Source organism: Lemur catta, chromosome 18 (assembly GCF_020740605.2).
Source record: "Lemur catta isolate mLemCat1 chromosome 18, mLemCat1.pri, whole genome shotgun sequence".
In the NCBI taxonomy this organism is placed as follows: Eukaryota; Metazoa; Chordata; class Mammalia; order Primates; family Lemuridae; genus Lemur; species Lemur catta.
In genome coordinates, this window is record NC_059145.1 from 13440577 (window position 1) to 13466734 (window position 26158).

A 26158-nucleotide genomic window follows, 5' to 3' on the forward strand; every position below is an offset into this window, starting at 1 on the left:
CCTCAACCAACTTGAATGAGTTTCTGTTCTTTGCCACCAAATAATCCTGATGAAGATTTAAAGAAAGGAAATAACATATGTGACAGGTAAGAAGTGATATCAATTGTTATCAATAAAAATTGTGAATTGCATCATATGGCCCCACTTCTTAACTCCTCCCCGTGTCCACACCCTTTGACATATAACTTTGTAGTGACAATCCAGCACAGTCGGGTGGCCAACTCTGCCCCTGGACTCAGCCCAAAGTGACATGCTTTGGTCAGCAGACATGACACAAGCAGGGGTTTAATGGGCTTGTGCACTGGGGCTTGCTCTCTAGAGCCATTGTCATTGCCATGACTGCTGGAGAATGACAGGCTGGGGCAGAGCCAAGTCACTCAGTCACCTCACCCCACCCAACAGCCAACCAACACCCAGGCGCGTGAGCAGGCTCACCCAACATCTGCAGAACCTCTGTAACCCCAGACACACGAGCAATAAACATGTATTGTTGTGTGCCCCCCAAGGTTTTGTAATTGCTGTGTAGCAAAGATAACTAATACATCATATGTAAAAACACACTTGCAGTTGATCGACTTTTTTCCTATCCACAGTTATCACCACTGATTAGTAAGGACAACTTGGCTACTTAAAAATGGCCAAATATGGACAAAGAGTAATTGATAGAGCAAAAAAGACAGTTTCAAAAATATCTACATGTACAGGATTTGGCTGATGTCCCCAGCTACTGCAGAATTAGCTATAATTTTAAGATTTATTGTAAAATAATTAAATGAATATATAAACAAACAAAATAATACAGACGGCTACTAGGCATTCAGATTCTCCTATTCATGATATTCTGTACAGTGGTGAAAAGCTCAAGAAGCAGTCTCTTTTTTTTTTTCCTTTTAAGAAACAGTCTTTTTTTCTTTCAGCATAAAAATATCATTCATCTTTAATAAGTGGTTACATGGTTTACTTGTACTGTTAGGTAAAACTTCATACTGACTTCCAAAGGCATTACTTACAGAATGATTTAAAATGCATTCATGTTAACATAGTTTTCATAAATGCTAAATCATAGATTATAAGAAATTTTGAACATTTACGACGTGGCTCTTTTATGAGAAGTGCAAAAATTCTCAATGAACTGAAAGATTTTAGTAGTCTATATTTTTAATTTGATAATATCATCAGGTTTAGGAGCTTAAGAAGTTTGAAAGACGCCTAACTAACAACCTCATATTTGCTTCTGACAAAGCTTGAAATCTTATATTCTCTCAGCAACCGTATTTGTACTATACATTGAAATAGCCTCAAAATGTAAGTGTGAAAATATACAATGCTCCAAATTGAAGGGTAGTGTAATTGTAGAGTTGGAGAAGAGAGGAATTGAATAGCAGCACAACCCCTTGCCTATTATACTTGGGACTTGTGAGCTCAAAAACATCGGTAAATACCAGTCCTTGGTCAGTCAACAGTTTAAAGATATTAAACTCCCACAAGAAGTCCTTTCCTTGAACCTGAATATAATTGTCTTCAGATCTTTAATAGCCCTTAAAAAAACTTAATTAAATATGCATGAATGCATTCAACAGCTGGTCTTCAAAAACCACAGCTGTTCTAGAGTTCAATGTGAACAAAGTTTAAGGTTAAGGACTAATTTTAAAAACTATGCAACTTCCATGACAAGCTCCAAGACCTGTTCTCAAATACCAAAATATCCATGCACTCTTTTAAAGACATCTACAAAACAGCTGTGTGCCACCTAGGCTGGCAAACATGGAATCACTGCTTCCCAGTGTTGGGGTCAGGAGCTCCATGATCCTTCTTAACACACAAAAAGAAACGCACCAGAGACCTGAGTTTAAGGTCCTTTACCTTATGGATAAGGCCAACATAGGCGATCACCAATGTACAAACCTCTCACACACCAAGTTTTGCTCTTTGACACTCAATATTCATTTTTCCATAGAAACTGTGGTCACAAAAATGTACTTACAAAAACCTAAAACATTGTTTATACATTTATAAAAGAACCGTTATAATGTTATATTGTCATGCTGTTAGAAATATATATAGACATATATACTGTTATGTTAGAAATTTTAAAATGTCTCAAAAATTTTACATTGTCTATGAAAGATTAAATATAAGGAAACTTGTCTTCCACACTGTCACCAGAATAAACTTTAAAAAAAAAAAAAAGTCTAATTTAATAATGTGACTTTCCAGCTTAAAAACTTTCACGGGATCCCTGGATTCCACAAGCTAAAGTCCACATGCCTAAAAGCACCTGCCCCGCGGAGCCCTCATCAACACGCCAGCCTCACCTGGGACCCCTCCTGCCCGACCCCGGCACCCTCTAATCCAGCCACACAACTCAGCCTTTCCTCCGGTGATTTTGCGGGCTCCGTTCCCTTTGCTGGAGTCCCTGTGTTCACTCGGTCAGTACCCACCCCCACGGCAAGACCTAGCGCACCCCGAGGCCACCCCCGTCTTAGACCAGGACACAGGCCCTCCTCACACACGGTGCTGATTCCAGCCACACTTCACACTGTCTTTCTCTCTTCACGGAACTGTCTTCCCCTCTCAAGGTCACCTCCAGGGCAGGAACAATGTTTTCACCCAGCTTGGGATCCCCCCCGTGTCTGGCTCATACTCGGCGCTCAGCAAAGCTCGGTGGAATGGGAGTGAATGGAAGTGAAGAGAAGTTAAAACAGAAAAAGATGAAAGGCTGCGCAGGTCCTGGAAGAGAGTGAGGATCTTAGCAAGACAGTACAAGTAGTTTCCACTGGGTCTCAGTTTCCATCAAAGCTCTTATTTTTTGTCTTCTGCAGTTTTCTGAAACAACATCACTAGCACCAGACTATGTAGGGACCCTGGCAAGCAGGGCCCCAATCTGTAAAAAGGCACAGACTTTTTTACCCCTGCTCTTCTCAGATCCCCGCATTCAGGCTCTCTCTACCCCACCCCACTGCAGCCACCCTGCCATAGATTTCCAGTGACCACACATCTACTAAATCTAATGAGCAGCTTTCTCGCCTCAACATATTTGACTTATCGGGGGTACTGATGGAGTCGGAATATTCATTCCATCATTGAAATTCTCACCCCTTTAAGAACCAGCTCAAGTGTCACCTCCTCTGCAAAGCCCTCCGTGACCAACGGCACCCCCCGAGCCCACTCCCTAGGGTTCGCTATGGTCTTCCTTTGCCTGTCTCCAGTCTTGGTTTGCACTTGGGGTTTAGCACCTTCTGCACTACACTGCAATCCCTTGCTGACATGCCTCCTTTCCCACAACAATTTAAGTTTCAAAAAAAGGAATTTATCTTCTTATGCTTTATCTTTTCACCTTCAACCTGGAGCATTCCAGGAATTCAACAAAGAATCTGTCAGCAATGAGGTCTTTTATCCTCATAACTAGTGCTAGGAGAATAGATAAGAGGAAGAGCTAAAGAACAATACTGACAGTAAGTATGAGAGTGCCCAACTTCACCTAGGTAGGAATTGAAGGGGAGATGACTTCACTTGCTCCTCAATTAACACTAACTGAACACACCACAGACTGCGCCCTGAGGGCTTTCCACATATTGACTCATTTAACTCTTCATGTTCCAATGAAATTTATTATCCCCATTTCACAGGTGAAGAAATTGAGGCAAAGAGATTAAATGACTTTCTAGAGGTCATACAGGTTGTAAGTGGCAGAGCCAGGATTCAACGCACGCAGCCTTAACCTACACTGTACCACTCCTCAGGATGCACATCCGGGACAAAGGCTGTGGAAGGGGGGATTGCCTACGTTGGAAGACAGAGGAAAAGAAGAGGGCCTAGTAAACACGCAACTCTCCTGAGGCAGAAACTAAGAGAAGGAGAACTGGTCTCAATGGCTCTTCGTGCCAGGAGAGTATCTAGCAGCGGCCAAGGGTGGGGCTGGTTACTGTCCAGAGTCGTCCGGGTTAGAGTCCTACAGGAACAACACAGGGAAGATGCAGGAACGCACCTGTATTGCATTCAGCATGTTAAAAACTCGGGGAGGACACGGTGGCTCACACCTGTAATCCTAGCACTCTGGGAGGCCGAGGCAGGTGGACTGAGCTCAGGAGTTTGAGACCAGCCTGAGCAAGAACGAGACCCCTTCTCTACTAAAAAAAAAAAAAAAGAAAGAAAGAAATTAGCTGGACAACTAAAAATATATATGGAAAAAATTAGTCGGGCATGTGGCACATGCCTGTAGTCCCAGCTACTCGGGAGGCTGAGGCAGAAGGATCGCTGGAGCCCAGGAGTTTGAGGTTGCTGTGAGCTAGGCTGACGCCACGGCACTCTAGCCCGGGCAACAGAGTGAGACTCTGTCTCAAAAAGAAAAAAAAAAAAACTCGGGAAACACCTCCACTTTTGCAGTGTGTTTAAACACGTGTGTGTGTGTGTGTGTGTGTGTGTGTGTGTGTGTGCGTGCGTGTCCATGCATCCTGGGCCAAACAGTGCTAGTTATTTCTCTCCTCTCCTCACTTTGACCTGGGTCTGAACTCTGATCTTACCTGGCCCCACTTGGCTCAACTGACCCACCTATTTCTTACCTTTAAGCTCTTTATTTACTCAGAGCTGAGGTTCTCTAGGAGCTGATTCAACAGACAGAGGTTTGCTCATTGGGGAGACTGGAATAAAGGTCAATAAATTCTGGGAAAACAACTCCTGTGCAACAAAATATTGCTCGAATATATAGTCAGGGCTCATTAAAGTAACTGTCTGTTTGAAAAGCAATTGTTAGACTCACAGGTTGAGGGCAGCACTTAGAAGACCTATCCAGCAGGAGAAGGAAAGAATACAGCCTTTAAAAAAAAAAAAAATCCAAGATTCAGTTTCCAATTTGGCTCCTAACTTGGCTTACAACTTCTTACAAGTCACTGACATTTTATTCGTCCTCTGAATTTATAGATCTCCTCTCCCATCTCCAACATGCTTTTACGAAGTTCATCTGAGGATATATTACAGCTCATCGCACAGGGATCTGGCTACCAGGAAGAGCAGTGGGGAAGAAGAGGCCAATATTATGCCACTCAGATTCATGAGGAGCAAATCTGAACTTCCTGGCACAAACCTTAGGTCCAAATGGCAATAAATGAAAAGAACAAGGAAACAACTGCAACCTAACGTTCTGAAACATCACTATCACTCTGGGTGTTGATACAGTCACTGGAACAAGAGATTGCTTTTCAGACCACTTTAACATTCATTTCCAAATTTCTGGGGTTACACTCAATTCCCTAGAAGTTAAAAATTTAAACCTGTTTCAATATCAATCACACTTCTATTTAGTAGAAAGTCAACTATTCAATAGTTTGCAGAATCAATCTATTTTAAAAGAGAAGGGGTAGCCATTCAGATCTTCCTCTTGGGAAGACAATCGACACAGCCTGTTCTCTGTGGGAAAATGCCCTCCTGCATGCCAAGGGGCACTTCTGACCCCAAGCAGGAAAGACAGAGTGTTTATTCCTTGGCACCAGGAGACAAAATTTAATCTAACTTTAAGTGTTCATGAGCTTTTCATCTTCAAAGTGCTTCAAAAATATTAACTAATTAATCTTCTCAGTTGTGCTGCATATTACATTAAGATCTTTCAGGGATCATGAACAAGGGAGGCATTAAACAGACCAGGCGTTGGAATTAGGAAGAGAAGAAACTACCCAACAATAGAAGCTCCTTTAACCTGGAAGTGCTGTTAGTGGTTACGGCAGCTTCCAATGTTAGTGGTTATGGTTATTCCACCAACGCTAGGAATTTAAAATCCATATGAAAAATACCGTTCAAACTAGAGCTGATGTGGTGATGAACCAGAGGTTCCTTATAGAACTAAGCCTCAGTTCCCTCTACTGTAAAGTGGGCTGGCTTATGAAACCATCTCCAGAGGGTGTGTCAACAAGGTAACACCTGTCAAGACCTTATCACACACCAGCCTACTGCCCAGTCATATAAACATCAGCTGTTATTAATCAAGAAGGGGCCATGGCTTCCAGGTGCCTGAGCTGAAAAAATGGGTTAGACAGCTTCAAGAAATTTGCAGGCATTGTTCATTTTTGCCATTTGTGAGAGACAATGAGTTTAGCCAAATTATACACACCTCTGTTTATCAGTTGAATTATGTCTCCTCCCACCCCCCCCAAAAAAATTCCAATGTCAAGTGTTAACAGCTCTTTAAGAATTTGTCTAGCAGATTTTTTAGTTTTCACTAGAAAACTCTTAAAAAAAAAAAGGAACTCCTATGTTGAAGTCCAAACTCTCAGTACCACAGAATGTGTCTTAGTCCATTCAGGTTGCTTTAACAAAATACCATAAACTGGGTGGCTTATAAACAACAGAAAAGTATTTCTTATATTTCTGGAGCCTGGGAAGTCCAAGATCAAGATATCAGCAAATTCAGAGTCTGTTGAGGCCCTTGTTCCTGGTTCCTAGATGGCATCTTCTTGCTGTGTCCTCACATGGTAGAAGGGACAAGGGGTCTCTTTTATAATGGCACTAATCCCATTCGTGAGGGCAGAGCACTCATGACCTAACCATCTCCCAAAGGCCTCACCTCCTAATAACATCACCTTGGTTATCAGGTTTCCATATATGAATTGCAAGGAGACAAAAACATTCAGACCAAAGAAGAATGTGACATTATTTGGTAATAGGTTCACGACAGACATAACTGGTTAAGAGGAGGTCATTCTGGGGTAGGGTGGGATCCACTCCAATGACACTCATCCTTATAAAAAGGGTACATTTGGAGAATGACATGAACACACAAAGAACACGGGTGAAGATGATGAAGGCTGAGATCTGGTAATGCCGCGGAAGTCAAGGAAGGCCAAGGATTGCCAGCAAGCCACCAGGAGCTAGGCAAAGGGCATGAACAGACTTCTTCCTACAGCCCTTCGAAGGAACCAACCCTGATGACACTTCAACTTAGGTGAGACAGCAAATTTCTGCTGTTCAAGCCACCCAGCTTGCGGGACTTTGTTGCAGCAGCCCTAGCAAATATACCCTCTAAATAAAATTAGTTTTGTTTAATAAACCAACCATGAACCACCAAATCCTAAACACAAGCATTTTGGTCTTGTCAATTCACAGATACCCAAAACACCCCGCACGAATAAACCTAGCGGTCTCCTCTCGATAGCAAAGAAAGAGCAAGTAAAAAAAAGGGGATGAGAACTGGAAACCCACACAGCTCAGGGCACTGGGACAAGTACTCTGCAATTTGGTACGAATCACATTTTTATTACCTCAACTTTATGCGGTTTATAAAAGCCCAATTTATGGGATAATTCTCAATAAGCGCATAGAGAGGACAAATTACTTTCTATACAGTCTCGACCACTCCACGTGGTATGGATGGGTCAGGACATGCCGACTGGCTCCCTGTGTCCAGCCTTCCTGCTGTTTCTCCAACACTGCACGTGCCCGGGTCACGGCTCTTACCCTCAGCGTTCCTGATGCCTAGCACACCATGTCCCCACAGGTACACGTGCCAAGCTCTTCATAGACTTGTCAGTATCAACAAGTATGTTACCTCCTCCAGAAGATTTCCCCCACCACTCTATTCAGTGCTGGCCCAGCCCACCCCCCCCACCCCCTGCCGGCCATGCCGCATCACATCATCTTTATTTTATATTCTTCATAGCATTTATCACTCTCTGGCGTGACCTTGTTTGTTATTTATCATTTACTTGCGTGGTGTCTGTCTCACCCCACTAGAATGTAAGCTCTGTGAGGGCAGAGACCCCATTTGTCTCATTCAACACTGTATCTCCAGGGCTTACAGCATAGGGCCTTGGAGGCACTTAATATTTTTTTGAATGAATGAGTATCACCTTCAAAGGTGAGCTATTTTCAGCTAAGTACAAAGTGCTGAAGTTTATTCAAGTGAGAAGTACTAGCCAGTGCAATTACAAAATTCTGGAAAATCTCAGCACACAGGGTTGGCAAATCTAAAACCTGAGATATTGGTAATGCATATTTAAATGATTTCTACTATAAACAATTTGCTCAATGTAATATAAACACACCAGATATCCTTTCTTAAGTAATCTCAGTTTAAACAATTAGTCTAACTGCTTGACTCACTATTTTTTGCACATCCTATCAGTAAAAATTAAAAATCTGTGGTTACCACAAGATAAACTTTTAATAAAATTGGGGGCTATTACAATCCAAAATGCAAATCTACTTGTGGCAACTTAACATAACAGTCTAATAGTTTTTCTTATAAAAACTAGGATTTAAGAATTTTTTAGAGTATCAAAATTTGTTTGAATTTTTTAAATTTTTAATCCCCTAAATGTTCTCCAGGATAGAGTATCAAAATTCTTGATGAGATGTCTCGAAATTCCAATCTTTTACATGTTCAAAAAGTAAACAAGCATTAAAGACAAAGTTGAATAAATGTCAGTGACCTAGGAGCTATTCAATTCAGTTCGTCTAAATCATTCCTCTAAGCAAAACTGCCATCCTGAGAGTCATGAGTTCTGAATCCTGAATGTGACCTTTATAGCAAAACAAACAGTTATCTGTTTATATCTTAAAATAGTTATTGGCAGGTCTATTGCTTATGTTCTTCTAACCCACATTAAATTAAAAATAAAATCCTTTAAGTCATTCAGGCTAAACCATCAATATTACAAGCCAATGCCAGGATCAAGAAAAACCCAAAAAAGTCCCGAGGCCAATTTAACACTATCCAGAATCCATTCCAGATCCAAAAATCAGAGATAAAATTAGCTAATATGCAGTCTTTCTTATTTGCTCTCTGTTTTCTTCCTTTTGGTCAGTATATCACATTGAACCCAAAAGCCAGTAAGTCTGAACCCAGAAATGTACTTTAATGAGTTCTGGTTCTTAGTACACATATCCAAACAATTATGTATTTGCAAAGTTCAAGAGTTTACTAAAAAAAAAATAGGCCAGTCAAATCAAGCTAGGAATTTTTGAGCCATCATTAACCACTCAGTCACATCATCATTATCAGTCACTAGAAGTGGTCAAATGTTTTCAGGACAATAAAGGTGGACATTTCAAATCATCTTTCTCAATTAGGGCAGTTGTTGCATTTGCTAAGATGGAATTTTACTCACATTCTTACTAATTACAGAAAGAATCAGCTACTAGGCCAAACCGATCATCTTATTTCATGTGAGACTACTTACCCAAAACAATTTGGCACTTACAAACCTATACTATTAATACCTAAGAGTAACTAGCAAATGATAGCCAACCAGGTCAGCTGCTGAACATGGATTAAGAGACATTAAACACAAGACTCTCCACCATGTCCTATGCACATCTCCAGAAGAACCAATGGACACAGGCCCCTCAGTCACATTGGCCTGCAAATTCAAAGCAGCAAGGTGCCATCTTGGAAGCAATTAATGGGTCTCCAAGTTGTCTAGGCTGCTGCATTCAAAGAAATTATGTTTTAGCTAAGTTCAATAGGTTAAAAAAACAACAATAAAAAGGCAGTGAAACCAAGATAGGCATTCTGGAGTGACCACCAACCACTCATTTGCATTATCATAATCCACTGCCATTTCTATTTCTTCTCTTCATGAGAGCTTGGGGATAGATTACGTGGCAGAGGCTAAATTACTTCATCTACTACCCACGCGCGAAAGTTAATCTGTTCCTCCAGAACCTTTCAAGAAGATTTTTCAAGGGTGTAAAGTGACTGACATTTTTTCTCTTTCTCCTTGAGAGAAAATCCCAAACCCAGTTCTCTTTCCTTCCACAGAAATCTTAACATGATAATCACCTCTTATACTTCCTGATTATTCACATGAAGACGGACAAAACAAATTGAAAAGGGATGATCAGAAAGTTGATATAAACATTGAGCATAAAGAAATCTACAAAATAATCAGTAATGTGTGTATATAGTATCAATGAGATTTTATTACAATTTTTAGAAAAAAAATCTATACAATATTCTAGGACCAGATGGAGATTCTTGTTACATAAAAGGGGGAAGGTTCCCTTAACTGATGAAATAAAAGGAAAATAGCCTACAATTTGCTTCCTACTTTTTCTTATTTATCTGTCTATCCACCCATCCATCCATATACATACCAAGCACAATGTTTTTTGGTTGTAGTTATTTAAATATCTTTTTTATTTATGTATGTACCAGGTACTATTCCAAGGTCTTTACAAATAGGAAGTCATTAAATCTTATAAGGCAGGACTACTATCTCCATTTTATAGGTGAGGAAGCTGAAACACAGAAAGGCTAAATAACTCATCCAAAGTCACAGAGCTATTAAGTGTCAGAGCGAGGATCAAAACACCAAGCAGTTTGGCTCCAAAGCCCACACTTTGAACCAGTTCACAACACTGCCCATTAGGGAAAGGAGACTAGCATGTCAAACTGGAAGGCCCTATACAGCTTAGTGATTAAGAGCATCAGAAGAAAGACATTGTTGGTCTATGGCCACACCACCCTGGATGCACCTGATCTCATCTGATCTCAGACACTAAGCAGGGCTGGGCCTGGGTAGTACTTGGATGGCAGGGAGAAAGACCTCGTTCATATATATAGGCTGAGTCATTTACTAGCTGGGTGACCTTACACAAAGTTACTTTCTCTCTCAGAGCTTCAGGTTCCTTATGTGTATAAAGTGAATTCTCCCATAGTGTGAGGTTAGCTTTAAAAATAATTACAATTCCATATGGCAAAATTCCTTGGCAGGCATATCCATGAACTGCCCCCTCTCTGCCTTCACCAAAAAATCCTAGAGAACAAGTTTTCATTCTTCTTTGCATGCAAAGAATCCTGCCCAAAATAATTGATAAATGAATGTCCTTATGTTACAGATGCTTAAATTTAGTCACTGAAAAGAAATTTTTACTAGCATGTAAAGTTAAGGAGAACATAATAAGCCTTTAAAAATATATAAAGTTGTCTATTTTTTAAACCTTAAATTTTTTAATCAAATTAAAAGTTTTTAAAATTAAAGGTTTAACTATAAAGTTTAAATTAAAATTTTTAAGCAAATTAATGCATGCACACATTTTTAATATCACATATTACGCAGTAAGTCAACAGTATGATAAAAAGGAAAAGGTTACTATTCTAGAGTAAAAGAAACTCAAAAAGGACTAAAGAGATGTAATACTCAGAGATAAAAGGGAGCTGATTTGAACATATTAACTATTAAAATTTTTTTCAAAAAAAAAAATTTTTTTTTCAGCCAGGCACAATGGCACATGCCTACAGATTCAGCTACTTGGGAGCCTGAGGCAGTGGATCACTTCAGCCCAAGAGTTTGAGACCAGCCTGGGCTACACAGCAAGACCATATCTCTAAAAAAATTAAAAAATTAAAAAAAATTTTTTCAGCAAAAGCAAATTCAATATGATAATAATAAGGAATTGTTAGTTTTATTAGGTATAATAAAGGTATTGTGGTTATCTAAGTAAATGTCTTTTTTAAATTTTGAGATGCATTTGTAAGTATTTCCAGATGAAATGGCATGATATTTGGTTTTTTTTAAGATACTTGAAAAAAGAACAAAAATGGTAAAATGTGGAATATTATTAAGGCTGGTAGATCCCTGGGAGTTTACTTTTTCCTTTTTTATTATTTTTCTTTATTTTGGGGGATTTTGGAATTCCCATTGGAAAAGAGGCTTTTAAAATCAAATTAGCTAATTAGCCGGGCATGGTGGTGCATGCCTGTAGTTCCAGCTACTTGGGAGGCTGAGGCAGGAGGATCACTTGAGCCCAGGAGTTTGAGGTTGCTGTGAGCTAGGCTGACACCACGGCACTCACTCTAGCCAGGGCAACAAAGCAACACTCTGTCTCAAAAAAAAAAAAAAAGTCAAATGAGCTTAAAAATGAGAAGCAATGGTCCCTTGACCTGTCCCAGGAGCCTCTTTCCCCAGCTACCTTCTCCAGAGAAGACATGTTCTTAATTCTTTGTTATTGCTCAGTAGTTATTTTCCTCTTTTAAAAAGATATTGTTTCTAACTACACAAGTTTAAGTGGCTTAAGAAAAAAATAAATAAAATTAATAAATAGATATTTCCTTGCCTGTGTATTTTTTCATTTATTTTTTAAACATGCAAATTCCTGTTGTATCACCTACAGCAGCTCTTAACTGCCTGACTTTGAGATTATTAGTGTCCCTTTCACCTCTCCGTATCTTTCCATTTCTTACCATCTACTTTGTATATTTTTATTTTTATATCATCAAGGTTGATTAGTACTATTGTTTTATAATCATGAGCTTTGTGCTTTATCTACAAATGTTTCTGTGTTTATACTATTATGACCATGTAAATATTGTTCAATGCATATTAAATACTATAATATGAACACATTTCCATTTTAGCTCAAGTTTTTCCTGGAGCTTCTAATTGCTTTTCTTTTTTCTGGCACTCACTATTTGCTTTTAGTACATCCTCACCTTTCTTCAAACTCTTCATCGTATCAGGAATTCTACTGGATGGCTTTATTTCCAGTTAAGATTTTCCCCCTACATTTCACACATACCAAACCTGTCAAATGACAGAAGAAATTCTCACTCAGAACATCTATTTCAAAGCATGTTTTCCCAGTTTTTAAACTGAATTGAGAAATTGGCCAGATTGAGGATGGCCCAAACACTTTCATAAACTTATTCAGAGGGAGCAGAGGATGTTCTTGCAGGAAAAAGAGAAGGAGGGGTAAAAAGCATATTACGTGGTCTTAATAAGGCTCACTTTAGATGGATTCACACCACGAATTTATAAATATCAGTGAATTTACAGTGAGGACTAAAATAACCATATTTTTTACAGAAGTGAGGTATGCATCCACATAAAGCCCCTAATTCACATCTACATTTAGAATAATTGGGAACACCCCTACCCCCACCTGGCTTTCTGAGTCATATCTCTACACTGTAACTTTGATGGAGGAAAAAAGTATAAAATCTGCAAAAATAATCTGAAGGAAAAAGAAACCTCAAGCAGAATTACTTTATTTTGCAAGTTTATCTCCATGTGCTAAAGATATATAAGATTCTTTAAGCTAGCAAGCCACAGGTAACTACTTAGAAGTCCAGTCAAAGCTTTAGCTAAAAAAATTGCATCAGGGAGACCCAACTGAACACAGGCAAAAGGAAATTGGCCAGTCTGGGTAGCACAGCAAGATACTGTGTCAATTTAAAAAAAAAAGAAAAAAAGGAAATTAAATGGTGATCAAGAATAGAGGCTCTTGGTTCAAGTCATCAACTGTCACTTACTAAATGGGTGATCTTGCACTGTAAGAATCTTACTACATTGTCATTTCCTTAAAGAGTTTCTATCTGATGACGTGTTTTAAGCACTAAATGAGGTAATGCATATAAAGCATTGAGCACAGTGTTCAAGGCTAGTCACTGATTATTATCAACACTCAAAAGCCTCCTTGTCTCTCAATGCTTGACCATTTCTCCAAAAATAAAGTTTCTTGGATGATCCTTGGTATCAAAGCAGCTGAAAACTTACGTCCACACAAAGCCTGCACACGGATGTTTACAGCAGCTTTATTCATAAAAGTGCCCAAACCTGGAAGCAACCAAGAAGTCCTTCAGTAACTGAATGGATAAATAAACCATAGCACATCCAGGCAATGGAAGGTTAGGCAGCACTAAAAAGGAATGAGCTATCCATCCATGAAAAGACAAGGAGGAAACTTAGACACTTGTAACTAAGTGAAAGAAGCCAATCTGAAAAGGCTGCACAGTGTAAGATTCTAACTTTTTGACATTCTGGGAAAGGCAAAACTATGGAGACAGTAAAAAGACCGGTGGTTGCCAGGGTTTGAAAGGAGGGAGGATGGGGTGACTATGCAGAGCGTACAGGATTTTCAGGGCAGTGAAACTACTCTGTGTGATACTGTAATGTAGATACGTGTCATTACACATTGGTCCAAACCCCACAGAATGTACAACTCCAACACTGAACCTCAATGTAAACTATGGACTTTCAGTGGTAATGATGGATCAATGTAGGTTCACTGATTATAATATACCACCCTGGTGATGGATGTTGGGGGGACGAGGGGGCACATGGGAAATGTCTGTACCTTCCTTTCCATTTTACTGTGAACCTAAAATTGCTCTAAAAAATAAAATTTATTTTAAAAAATAAAAAGTTTCTTTGATAATTCTATTTCTATGCTACCCACCGTGGAGAAACATTTGTACACGTGAACAAAGCACTGTGTAAAGGATCTCGTAGCTAAAAGCCAGCACAATGCAGTGCCCAGGAACACAGACCCTGGGGCCGAACTGCATGTGTTCAACTCCTGACTCACACTCATGTGATGCTAAGCAAATTATTTAACTTTGCCCCGACTCAGTTTCTTCCTCTGTAACACAGTTAAGACTCATTATTCAATTACAAGGATTAAATTAGTTAATATGTGTACAGAATTGAGAACACCACAGGGCACAAAGGGCTGTATAAATTTTTGCTAAATAAATTGCAGTACTGCTCATGATAGTGAACAATAAACAACTTAATGTATATCATGTAGAGAACAGCTAATTACACTTTGGCATGCCACACCATGGAATAATCCTCAACAGCTAAAAAGAATGAGGTAGATCTTTAGGCACAGACATTAACTAAAAAAAAATAGGTTAAAGTAGTATTGTCATGTGAAAAAAAGCAAATTGTGGAATAATTACAGGTTTAAGAAAATTCATAAAAATACGCATTTTTGTATTTTTTTATATGCCTTCAAGTAAACAGGAAATGTTCTGGAAAGATAGGCACCAAATTGCTAAAAGTGATTCAGTTACCTCTGAGGACCCAGGTTCTAGTCTCTATAATAACTGGCTGCACAATCTTGGCTGAGTCACCAACTTAGGAAACACCTAAGGTAGTTTCATCATCTTAAAAGGAGGGAGAGCGGAGGTAGGGATGGCTGTATCCCAGTCCCCAAATACCCTGACATTGATTATGGGATTTTGGTGCTTTCTATAAATAAAAACACTGAATTCTTCAACACCCCATCCTGCTAAGTATTTATGAGAAACCCTATGGAACATGGTGCATTGTTTCAAAAGCACAGCCCGTGCCAGATGGAGATGTGGACCGTGTGGGTACAGCTCCATGCCTGGATCACACTCTCGGTAACACAATTGTTCTTCACTCCCAGCCTCCACACTGGTGCCATGTGCTCTTACTGAAGAGAACTGCTTTTATCAATTGATAATATGAGCAACGGTTCCTTTAATTGTTATTTTTGCTTTTTCTCTGGGCTGTCATCAGAAATATATTTACTGTTGTTCATAAACACATGTAACCCAGTTAATCCACCCACACGCAGGATGACAAGAAACTGCTGTTTTAAAATCAGGGTACCATCCTCCACCCAATGACCAATGAGAGCGCTATTTTCTGTCACTGGCCCCCATCATGATTCTAGGTCACAATGGATGAACCAAAACCTCAGTCCTCAGTCTCCCTGGCTGCCCATCATGCTCTCTCCCACTGATGCAACCTGTAACCTCACCCTCACTCCTTCCCAAATGGCCTTCCGGCTGCCCTGTGACCTCTGTTCCTCCAGCCCAACCCACTGTTGACCTCACCACTGTAGGTCCCCAGCACCTACAACAGTGCCTGGCACACAGCCAGCATCAAAAATATTAATTGGGCAGGGCATGGTGGCTCATGCCGGTAATCCTAGCACTTTGGGAGGCCGAGGCAGGAGGATCACTTGAGGCCAGGAGTTTGAGACCAGCCAGAGCAACATAGCAAGACCCCATCTCTACAAAAAAACAGAAAAAATTAGCCAAGCACCGTGGCACGTGATTTTAGTTCCAGATACTCAGAAGGCTGAAGTGGGAAGATCATTTGAGCCCAGAAGTTTGAGGTTGCAGTGAGCTGTGATGACACCACTGCACTTCAACCTGGGTGACAGAGCGAGACCATGTCTGAAAACAAAAAAACAAAAACAAAAAAACATTGATTCATGCCCACAAAAGACATCTATTAACTCGGCCAATGTACAATTACTAAACTAATCTTCCTAACACAAAGTACTGATTCCTTCTGTGACTAGACAAAAAAAATCACTCTCTCAAAACCTGGAGCACCTATAATGTGTCGAGCATTTTGCTCATTTCTGATACTGTAAGGAGTGATACACTGCTCCCATCCTCACAGAGGAAGCCAGGCTCACAGACAGCCGTGGGCCTCTGTTCCTACCATGGAGAACAGAATTCATCACTGACTCTGCCGCTCGCTGACTGTGATCCTGGGCAAGATACTTGAACTCTCAGACCTCAGTTTCCTCATCTATGAAATGGGAATACTACATCTCATGGGACTGCCCTCACTGCTAAATGAGGTAACGTACATAATGCATTTAGCATAGTAAAGGACCAATACGTTTTCTTTTTAAAATTAATAGTACTAAGAACAAAATCCAACATCTTAGTCAATTAAGGGCTTCAAAATTGGCACCAATCAACCATCACCTCACATGCCCTGTCTACTTTAAAAAAAAAAAAACAAACCTCGCTTCGCCCTTCTGTGGGTCTGGTCCTGTAATCCACAGTGGAAGGATGTGAACTCCTCTAGCCCAACCCCTCACTCCATCTTTAACTCCCACTGTCCTTCGTGGCCCAGCATAACGTGCCTTCTCGTCCATTTCCCTGCTCACGACAGCGCCCCCTCCCCTCCCAACAGACTCAGCACTTGCTACGCCAGCGAAACAGGACTACCCTATTCTCTACAGCACACTCGTTCAGCACACTTTTGCAGAGGACCTGTTTTGTGACAGATGCTTCGTTCGGTGTTGGGGATGCTGGAGTCCACAAGAAAGATAAAGTCCATGCCCACGGCTTGGCAATGGAGGTAAGCATAAAATAAATCATGACCCAAGTAATTTCTGCATCTGACTTGTAATGAGCACCCTAAACACATAAAAATACAAACAGGATTACTTTCTGTGTCTTGAGATCCAGATTAAGGATAAGTCTGTTTCAACATGGTGCCTCCAGAGTATACTTAATAAGCATTCATTGGAGTCAACCAAATTATCTCTTCTATTAAAAGTTAAGTTGTTTGAGAGTAGAGACCATGTCTTGGCAGAGATGTAGCAAAAAGAATAAGGTTAGTTGCAGCTAAGGCTCTTTGACTCACCAGCTATAGACCTTAACCTGACCTCTTTGATTTTCAGGTTCCTCAGAGGAATAAGAGAACTACCCTTCAGAAACTGTTAAAAGCACTGCACACATGGTGTTATCTTTGTATGGGCACATGCTGTAAATACAGCAACTGGGAGATGTTTGTTGAATGAATGGTAAGTCATTGGCCAAGGCCAGCGGCTAGCTGTGTTATGACCTTGTTTCATAAGCAAGGACTGTCAACCCTGAAACATCTACTCAACCCTTTATATTTAATAATTAAAACATGGAATAAACTCTCCAGATAAGCAGCACGGATGTTGCTGGCAACACTGAGAGATTAGAAAGATCTGTCCTCATAACAAGCCCTGTATGCTGAAGCTACCGGAAGACAGCGTTTTCATAAGGACACATTTCCGAATCACTCTAGGATTTCATCTCTCTCAAATCTCAGCCCCAAAAGTGAGAGGCAAGTTAAGAGCTCTTCCCATAAATACAGCGATGCTGGCGCGATTCTAACACACACTCTCCTTTCCCATTATTTTTCTCTTCCAGACTCCAGATGGTCTTTGTTGTTGGTGTTACATGCAGACCAAAACCAGAATGAGACCAGCCAAACACACGCTGTAGAAAGGCTTTCCCCTGCAGCCCTGTGCGTGGCCCTCCAACCTCCGCTGTGAGAAGCCACAGCTGGCACCTTCTCTTCCAAGTCACTGCCCCCGACACACGTATGCACAAGTACTGCAGCTATGTCTGCTCTGTGCAAAGGGCAGACAGCCCCAGGGAAGACGCAAACACGAAGCCAGGCAGCACTGTTCTGTGCTCAGCCCTCCTCCTCTTCTCCAGCCATCTTGGCTCCTGCTGGAGTCATCGCAATCTTCACAAGTCAGTGTTGAATATTTACTTCTTTCAGCCCATGTTGGCAAAGCACGTGCCTTGTATCACGGATGAAATCTAACTTGAAGAAAATTAGTCTAATTACACTCTTGGGAAAATTTCTTTTTTCCATTTAACAACTTAGGAACATTTATTATGTGCCAGGCACAAGAATAGGTTTGCAATTACTTATTACAGACCAGGTACTACATGATTTTCATGAAGCACCCAATAAAGTCATTGCCACAACTCTGTCAGGTAGATGCCAGCGTGTCTGTGGGTTATACCGTCACTGCGTGCTCTGAGGGCAGACCTGTCAGGGCCCATTTGCTGTCACTGGTGCTCTGGGGCATCTGCACCCACAGCGTTTCTGCTGTGAGGAGGGAGCTTGCTGGGGCCCGTTGGGTCTAAATAGCACATGTGCTGGAAATCTCTAACGTGGCCCTGCTCAGAGAGATCTGGGGTCTCGGGGAACTTTTAAATAGCAAGAAATCAACCCAGCCAAGAACCAGGTTCTTTCTGGCATGTGCCAAGTTGTTAGCAGATTCAATGACAGGTGAATGTTATACTATAAAGAAAGAGATTGAAAACACAGGAAATGCTGCAGACACTGAATTCATCAGCAAAAACAGTTCTCCAAAGAAAACGGGCATTGAAGGGTTGTCTCAAGAAGAAAATCTTACTTTCTTGAAGGCAACCACCCTTGGCTTCTCAGTTAGTAGGAATATCCACATCCATTTCCTTTCTCCCACCTCCTTCCTCCAAGGGATCCCATGGGTGTGCGGCATTTTCTAGATCAGAATCACTCCATGGGAGAAAATACAGAGAAATGGCTAAGGGATAGAAAGTGGTAGTTAGCTCTCAAAAATTCTTACTTCTCAGCAATTCAGGGCAGAGTTTCAGGAGAAAAAAGGAGCCAGAGGCTACTGATTAAAACCCAAGATGAAGGATCAAAGACTTTGGTTTCCCTGGAATTCAATTCTGTCCCCCAGAAGAGTACAGCAATCCCACTCTTCAGATGGAAGACAGCATCTAATTCACTTGGGAAAAATTCATCCGTTCAGAGACACTACAATGTTCCAAGTTAAAAAAAAAAAAAAAAAAAAACCTCAAACTTGAAGACTGATGTATGTGGGAAATGAACAGAGCATTGTAATGCTTCAATTATGATGGAGCTATCAGGATTTTAGAAGCTTGAAAGTCCATTTTTTATTTATTTTTTTGCCAGAGAAAAATAATTTCAACCCCCTGTTTAAACAGCCCTGATAAATCTCTAAATTATCTGTAACATCAGTCTCTAAATTATTCTGTGACAAAATGTTAGGGATGATTACTAAATACCCATCAGTCTACTGGGTATTACTAAATACCCATTTGTCTACTATGAAAAAGAAAAGTATCTTATTTATTTAAACTATTTATTATAGAGTAAGTCAATATTGGAAGTTTTTTTTAAAAAAAACATTTCCATACTATAGCTCTCATATTAACCAATAATTTTTAAAAATCAACAAATCAAGAGGGCTTAAGCTCTTTTCTGCTAACTTGACAACCAAGAGTGCCCTGGCGTTATCTGCACTCTGTGACCAAGAAGAAAACAAGTCCTACTCACCTGAAAATTGAGTCCCTAGTAACGTGAGAACACGCATCAGCCTTCTGTTTCAAGAAGTCAGTTTTTACTGAGAAGGGAGAGTTAACAACCCAGATTTTCTTAATAGCATTCACAGATTGAGAATCGGACCGAGTGTCAAACACACTTACTGAAAGTTTGTGTCTCTCACAGAGAATGTGGGGTTCTAAGAAGTTATTTCATATTAAAAGACCACTGTGCCAACTAGCCCCAAAATGCAATGGGGAGTGAGACACTCCCCCCAATAAAATGTCTTTCATGTCACCTTGAAAGAAATGCAGTGACCAAGGAGAAGGGTCACTGGCACAATGCCAATAAACAGGACAAAGAGTTCATTCATTACTACCTGTACGTTTCACAAGGAGGCATGCGGGCTTCAGGAAGAGGTGCTGAAATTTATTTTCTGCATGAGGGAAATTAAACAGTTGCTATACAGGCCAAATTACAGTTAAGTGCCATTGGAGAAATGAGAAATAAAGGACTGAGTATTTACTAGAAATACAAGAACATCCTAGTTCCACACACATGCACATCCCTTCTTACTTCACAAGTTCTTGGATGATGTTGCTAGAAAATGTTGCGGAAAAGTAAGTCCAAATATGTAAGCAACCCAAACTTGATGTCTGACTGCAGCACAAAGGTGAAAAACTCAAGAGGAACACTGACTGCGACATAATGGTCAATTAATTAACCAAATCCAATTCCACCGGTTTTAACTCAACTGCAATTTAATCTTGGCACTGTCTTTCCACTTATAGTCAGATTAAAATCTTATTAACTTTATCCTCTACTAAAAACAAACCTGAACTGCACTGGGAAAGACTCCATTTAAAGGAATTTTTTTAAATGGTGTTTTCTAGTAACCCCTCGGCCAGTGCTTACCCAATCACCCCACATATTCTGATGAGTGCCTGGAGTTAAGAGAGAGTCTGACTGTGAATTCAACACAAGAAATAGGAAGTGGGATGGTTTATCACAGGCAGGTACCCAATCTTGCAGCTGCTTCCTAAGTGGATACAGAAGTAATTTGCATTTAACAGAGTGAAATACAGTAATCTGAATGATAGCCTTAGGCCCTCTTGCAAAGAAATAGGCTGGTATTCTGTTTCATATTCCATCTATCACACTACTACTGCTAAGTCTCCATCAAGGAGGGGAGGGCGAGGGAGATGTTTTTGGTGCATTTGAGGCTCAATTTCTTGGACTGGGTAAGTGACTCAGACTCCCAGTGTAACTGGATAGGAAGGAGGTTGGGAATTAACATTTACTATGTGCCTACAAGACTCATAACGGACTATCTTTTTTGATGTGGATATTATTTCACAGTTTAAATAACTGAGCTCAAAGGCATTAACACGTAATAAATGGCAAAGCTAGTATTATATGTGAGCCCAAGTCAGACTACAAAGTATTTGATATCGCCACCACGCTACTCTGCCTTCCTACCTGCCAAAGTCCTTTGAAGCTACACTGGACTGGGGTACAATTAAGAGAGATAAATCCATGTCATCTAGAGGGAAGTGGAAGCAGAGGATCCAGGAGCAATAACACAAGGGACGTACGAAGAACGGTCTTTTCATCGCTTACATTCGAGCTTCTCGTTATAGGTAAGTTTAGAAAAATGTTTTAACTTCTTTACTAAGTGGCTTTCATAAATGCATATAAGTTGCTTTTCCTATAAATGTGAGTGCTAAATCTCAGGGATTATTATGGGCTTCTTAAAACTGAGATGCAAGAACTAAATGTTAGACCTAATCCTTCCTAAAATAGAGATTAAACTTTATCAGGAACATGAGAGATCTGAGTGAGTGAAGAGGTGTAAATACAACTGCAATATAAATTGTGCCTAGCCCAGGCCTTGCGTGGAACAGACACTCAATACAAGTTTTGTTGTGTTTCATTATCTAGTCCAACACGTGCACCTCACAGAAGCAGCGGCGGAGGCCCAGACAGGTCAAGAGCGTGGCTGAGGGTCACACTGCTAGGCAGAGACAAAGCAAAGACTGGGACTCAAGCCCTCCAGCTCCTAAACCAAGGCTGCTTTCCGAACACTCAAAGTCAGCCCTGTCAGCCCACTGGCTCCCTGTCCTGTCTTATCAGCCCGCACTTCCTCACACAGCAGTTCCTCCAGGGTGGTCTGTCAAGATTTACATCAGAATGCAGCACACATTAAAATTCAGAAGGGGGGGAAGCCAGAGTTCTCCCAGTGCTTGGTTTATTTCATTGAATTTTAATCACCACCCTAAACCTCTGCCATTAAATTATTTGTCCACTCTTATGACTCACAACCCCTTTTAAGCAGATGACATTTGAGAGGAAATGATAAAAGAATATGATACTGCTTGCAGATTTCTGTGGGCTGAAGGCAGAGCACACATTTGCCCCTGAGTGGTCAGAGGAACACTGGGTGGACAGTGAGCTTAAGCAGATGCATGAGCTCTGTCTGAGGCAAGAACTTCTAAAGAGGAGGAAAGATTCAGGAACTGGCCTCTCAGCTTCAAGTCTTGGCTCGACCTTTTGCTAGAATTTTTAGTTTGGGCAAGCTTCATAGCTTATGAAGCCATCTTCCCTCAGAAAATGAGTATAATCCACCAACTTCACAAAGTTATGTGGAGGAAAAAAATGATACAAAGGTAAAGGAAAGGCTTGAGTACACACACACACTCTAATGCACCAGTAATCCTAGCATCTTCCTATGGTGCCTGGAGAAGATACTTCCTGATTTCCAACTCTATCCTCCCAAAGAAAAGAATTACTTCTTCCATCCTGGAGGTGGAAAATTTGACATCATCATCATCATCATCATCATCATCATCATGTCGAGCACTGACAGCACACTATCAATGTACCTGGCATTGCTCTAAGAGCATTCCATACATCCTTTAATCCCTTGACCCTCTCAAGTTGTTATTGCTACCATCTTACTCATGAGCAAATCAAGAGAAAAGTTAAATAAATACTTAGCGCAAAATTGCATACTAGCCAGGATTTGAACCCAGTAAAGATGCTTCCAGAGCCAAATTCTTTAACATACCACATGCAGTCTCCACACACAAGTATAGAAACAAGAAAAGAAAGATTCCCATACTACTTTCTGGGAAAAAAATACTTCCTCCTTAGAATGAAAAGGAAAAAATATTGAGTTAGAAATAGATCATCCAGTTTATTTTGGACTTTTCTCTTATCTTTGAGGGTGAAAATTATTAACCAAACTGTTCTGGATTCTGCATGGGAGCTTTTGATTCTTCAGAAGTGGTTCCAATGAAAGCAAATCTATGGGCAAGCTAATAGAATGACTCTCTGACAACACCATCACGTAAGAGGGATGACAGATAAAGGTAAAATACAGGATTATCGATTTCCCCTTTGCAAACTGGCAGCATCATTCCAAAACAATTAAGGGGCTGCCTCTCAAAGTCAGTCAGTGGAAACCCAGTCATGGGTAGGAAATGCATTTCTCCACCTAGTCTCACTTATCTAGCCAAACTAGGGAATCACAAACAGAAAGCAGAAATTATTAGCTTGCAGCATACTAAATATGCAAGCCAATAAAGCACATGAAGTGATCATTAGTCATTAAATCCTCTGCTGTTACTAATACTCATATGATTAATGGTGAATACTGGCACCTGGTGAATATCTATGGTTGCCTGCATCCATTTAAGATGCCTTTGCATGGGTAACTTCAACTAGAAAAAGAACTGTTGGTTCTTACCAATAGGTGCATTATTTATACTAGTGATAAAAGGCGGTGCTCTTCAATCTCTAAGACACTAAAAACCAGATGGAAAGAAAAAATCCTGTGGAGCCTCTGATGTGCAATCAATAGACCACAATATGAAAACCCTGTTGTCTGCACAAACCATTTCCAACACCTCTCACCCTGGCTGCTTCCTAGTATAAAGGCCGGAAAGACAAAACCTCACTTCCCCTCAAATTCTCCGCAGCTAGGAGTAAGCATGGAACCTAATTTTGACCAAAGAAATAAAAGTAGACTGCTGAGAACATGAAGATAACTTTTGCTGCCTTATAAAATGGATAGGAATAGGGGGAGAGCTTGCTGTGCTGCCCCTGCTCCTCCTTCCTTGCCATGAGAGCAAACAGGATGCCCGGAGCCACGACAGCCACTGGGTAACCGTGACGGGACAAGCACATGGCAGGGAAAAGCCTACCATACGCTAAGCATGTAGAGGAAAAAGCCAGGACTTTGCGTCTTTCACTCCACCTGACACTGCCTGTCTCTGGATCTCTAATTAAGTAAAATCAAATGCCCTAATATCTTAAGACGCTGTTGGGTGGATTTTTCTCTTATTGCAGTCAGAATCATTCCTAACAGACTCAAATACCATTCTTCATCCCCGGATCATCATCACAGTACAGACTTGGATTGCATGCCTATTACCTCTTTTTTTTAATCGATTCTATCCCAGGGGTTTTCTTGGGAACTTCCATGTTAACACAGGTAACCCTAATCTGCCAGCCTAAGCAGATTGATCCAAAGGAGGAAATCTGACCCAAGCTCAACCACGGAGTCCCTTTCCTAGTAATAGAATTTCTGAATACTCAAGAGGTTAGTCTCTCTCCAAGGATTATAACTGTAAGACTAGACATTTTAGGAGCTATTGGCAGTCATGTTTTCCATCACACAAAAAATGATAGTTTGCAGCGAGACCGACAGCAGCAGGTAGCAAGCAGGTACGCACTTCCATTTCTTACAGTATCACAGACAAGGTACCCAGAATGCGCCTCTCAGTTAACACACACACACAAAAAGCTGGATGAACTATTAAAACACGTTTTAAAACCATCTACTTAGGTAGTTAGTAGGGAATCCAGGGAGGCTAATAAAGAAGTGGAAACAAGACTCCTGGGAGGTCAGTCAGTGCTAAAGCCAGCATTTACTCTGCGAACATCCAGAGAACCCAGTGACCTGAGGCTTCCATTTGGATACCTGTGTCGGGCAGAGGAAATAAAGCTTTGAGCCTAAGCAAGGTCCAAAGTCTTCTAAGAGACCCCTGCAAAAAGCTCAGACCCCCGAGAAGCTACACCTTCAATGTAATGGCGAATAACAAACAAACTCACCCTAAAAAAGTAGGAGGGTAAGTTAACTTATTTATCTTGACTTTGGCACTAGGTATGGAAGAGAAAACTCTAATAATTCAAAATCGCCGTGGGACCTCATATTGGTTTGTCACCCTGACTCACACTATGTAGGAAATCCCCAAAACTTTAAGCAGAAAATACCCACAACAAAAATTTTTAAAATTTCAGGCAAAGAATGATTTAAAGTCTTCCTATGTTGGCAGCACCTCAGGCAACTGGCAAAAGGAAACAATTTTCTGTGGAGGAACGTAATTTTAACCCAGGCCTCAAAGAATTCCCACAAATGGAATTCCAAGAGACACAAAATCACAAAACACACGGGGAAGTAAGATACCATTTATAGAAGAAGCCAATGCAGAAAATAGAATAAGATCTGCAGAGATTTCACCTACTGGAGTTTTTAGAGACAGTATATTTTTAAAGTATGCTTTTTTTGTAACAGGAAGTAAAACGGAAGCTTGAAACTATGGAGGAATGAGAATGACCAAACATTTTTAGAAGACCCAAACAGAACATTTAGAAATGAAAAATAATGAAATTAAACTCTCAAAGAATAAAGAGCAGATTAGAATAGAACAGAAATAGTAAACAAGGATAGATGAGAAGTTATCTAAAGTCCAGCCTACAGAGCAAAGATGGAAAAGATGGAGAAGTTAAAAAACAGCCTGAAGTTCCAGGAGACAGTAGACTGGGAAAGGTAGTATTCAAATAGACAACGACTCAGATTTCTCCATGACTGCTAACAATAAACAACCTCAAATCTAGGAATCTAACAAATATCATACAAGATAAATAAAAAGAAACCAACACCCATAACTCATACTAGTAAAACTGCAGAAAATTAAAGGCAGAGAGAATATCCTAAAGTCAACTAGAGGGAAAAACATACAGCAAAGCCTCTGCCAATTGCTTTTAACAGCAATAATGTAAGTCAAACAACAGTGACACTGACAGAAACTACCCATCACTCCACAATTCTAAACCAAGCAAAACTATCATTTGAAAATAAAAAAAGTTTTTCCAAACAAATAAAAGTGACTATTTTCAAACAAAATAAGAATTTACTACTAAGAGATTCTTTAAATTCTAAAGGATGTTCTTGAGGCACAAAGAAATTATTCAAGATAGAAGGTCTGATAAATACTAATATGTAAATCAATCTAAAATGACAGTATAAAACAAAAGCATATGCACTATGCAAGTTTATATAAAAAACAAACCACTACCATTATAAACAACAATAACATACACTGAGAGGATGACAAAAGTTTAAATGTTCTATAATGTCCTAGTATTACAGGAGAAAATAATAATAGTTATTAACTTTAGACTTAATTATTAATAAATATGCACATTAAAATATCTTGAGTAACTGTTATAATATATAATATAAAACCTCCAAATCAGTAGAAGGGAAAAAATGGAAT

At 40.2% G+C, this 26158-nt stretch overlaps 1 protein-coding gene and 1 non-coding gene across 4 annotated transcripts in view; one reads left to right on the top strand and one right to left on the bottom strand.

The window, feature by feature from the left end:
* The window catches only part of ITPR1 (inositol 1,4,5-trisphosphate receptor type 1), a 321821-nt gene that overhangs the window by 252130 nt on the left and 43533 nt on the right, over positions 1-26158 (bottom strand). The window lies entirely within an intron of this gene.
* Positions 6162-6225, top strand: LOC123623683. The gene has a single exon (XR_006729973.1). It is a non-coding gene; the product is annotated as a U7 small nuclear RNA (small nuclear RNA).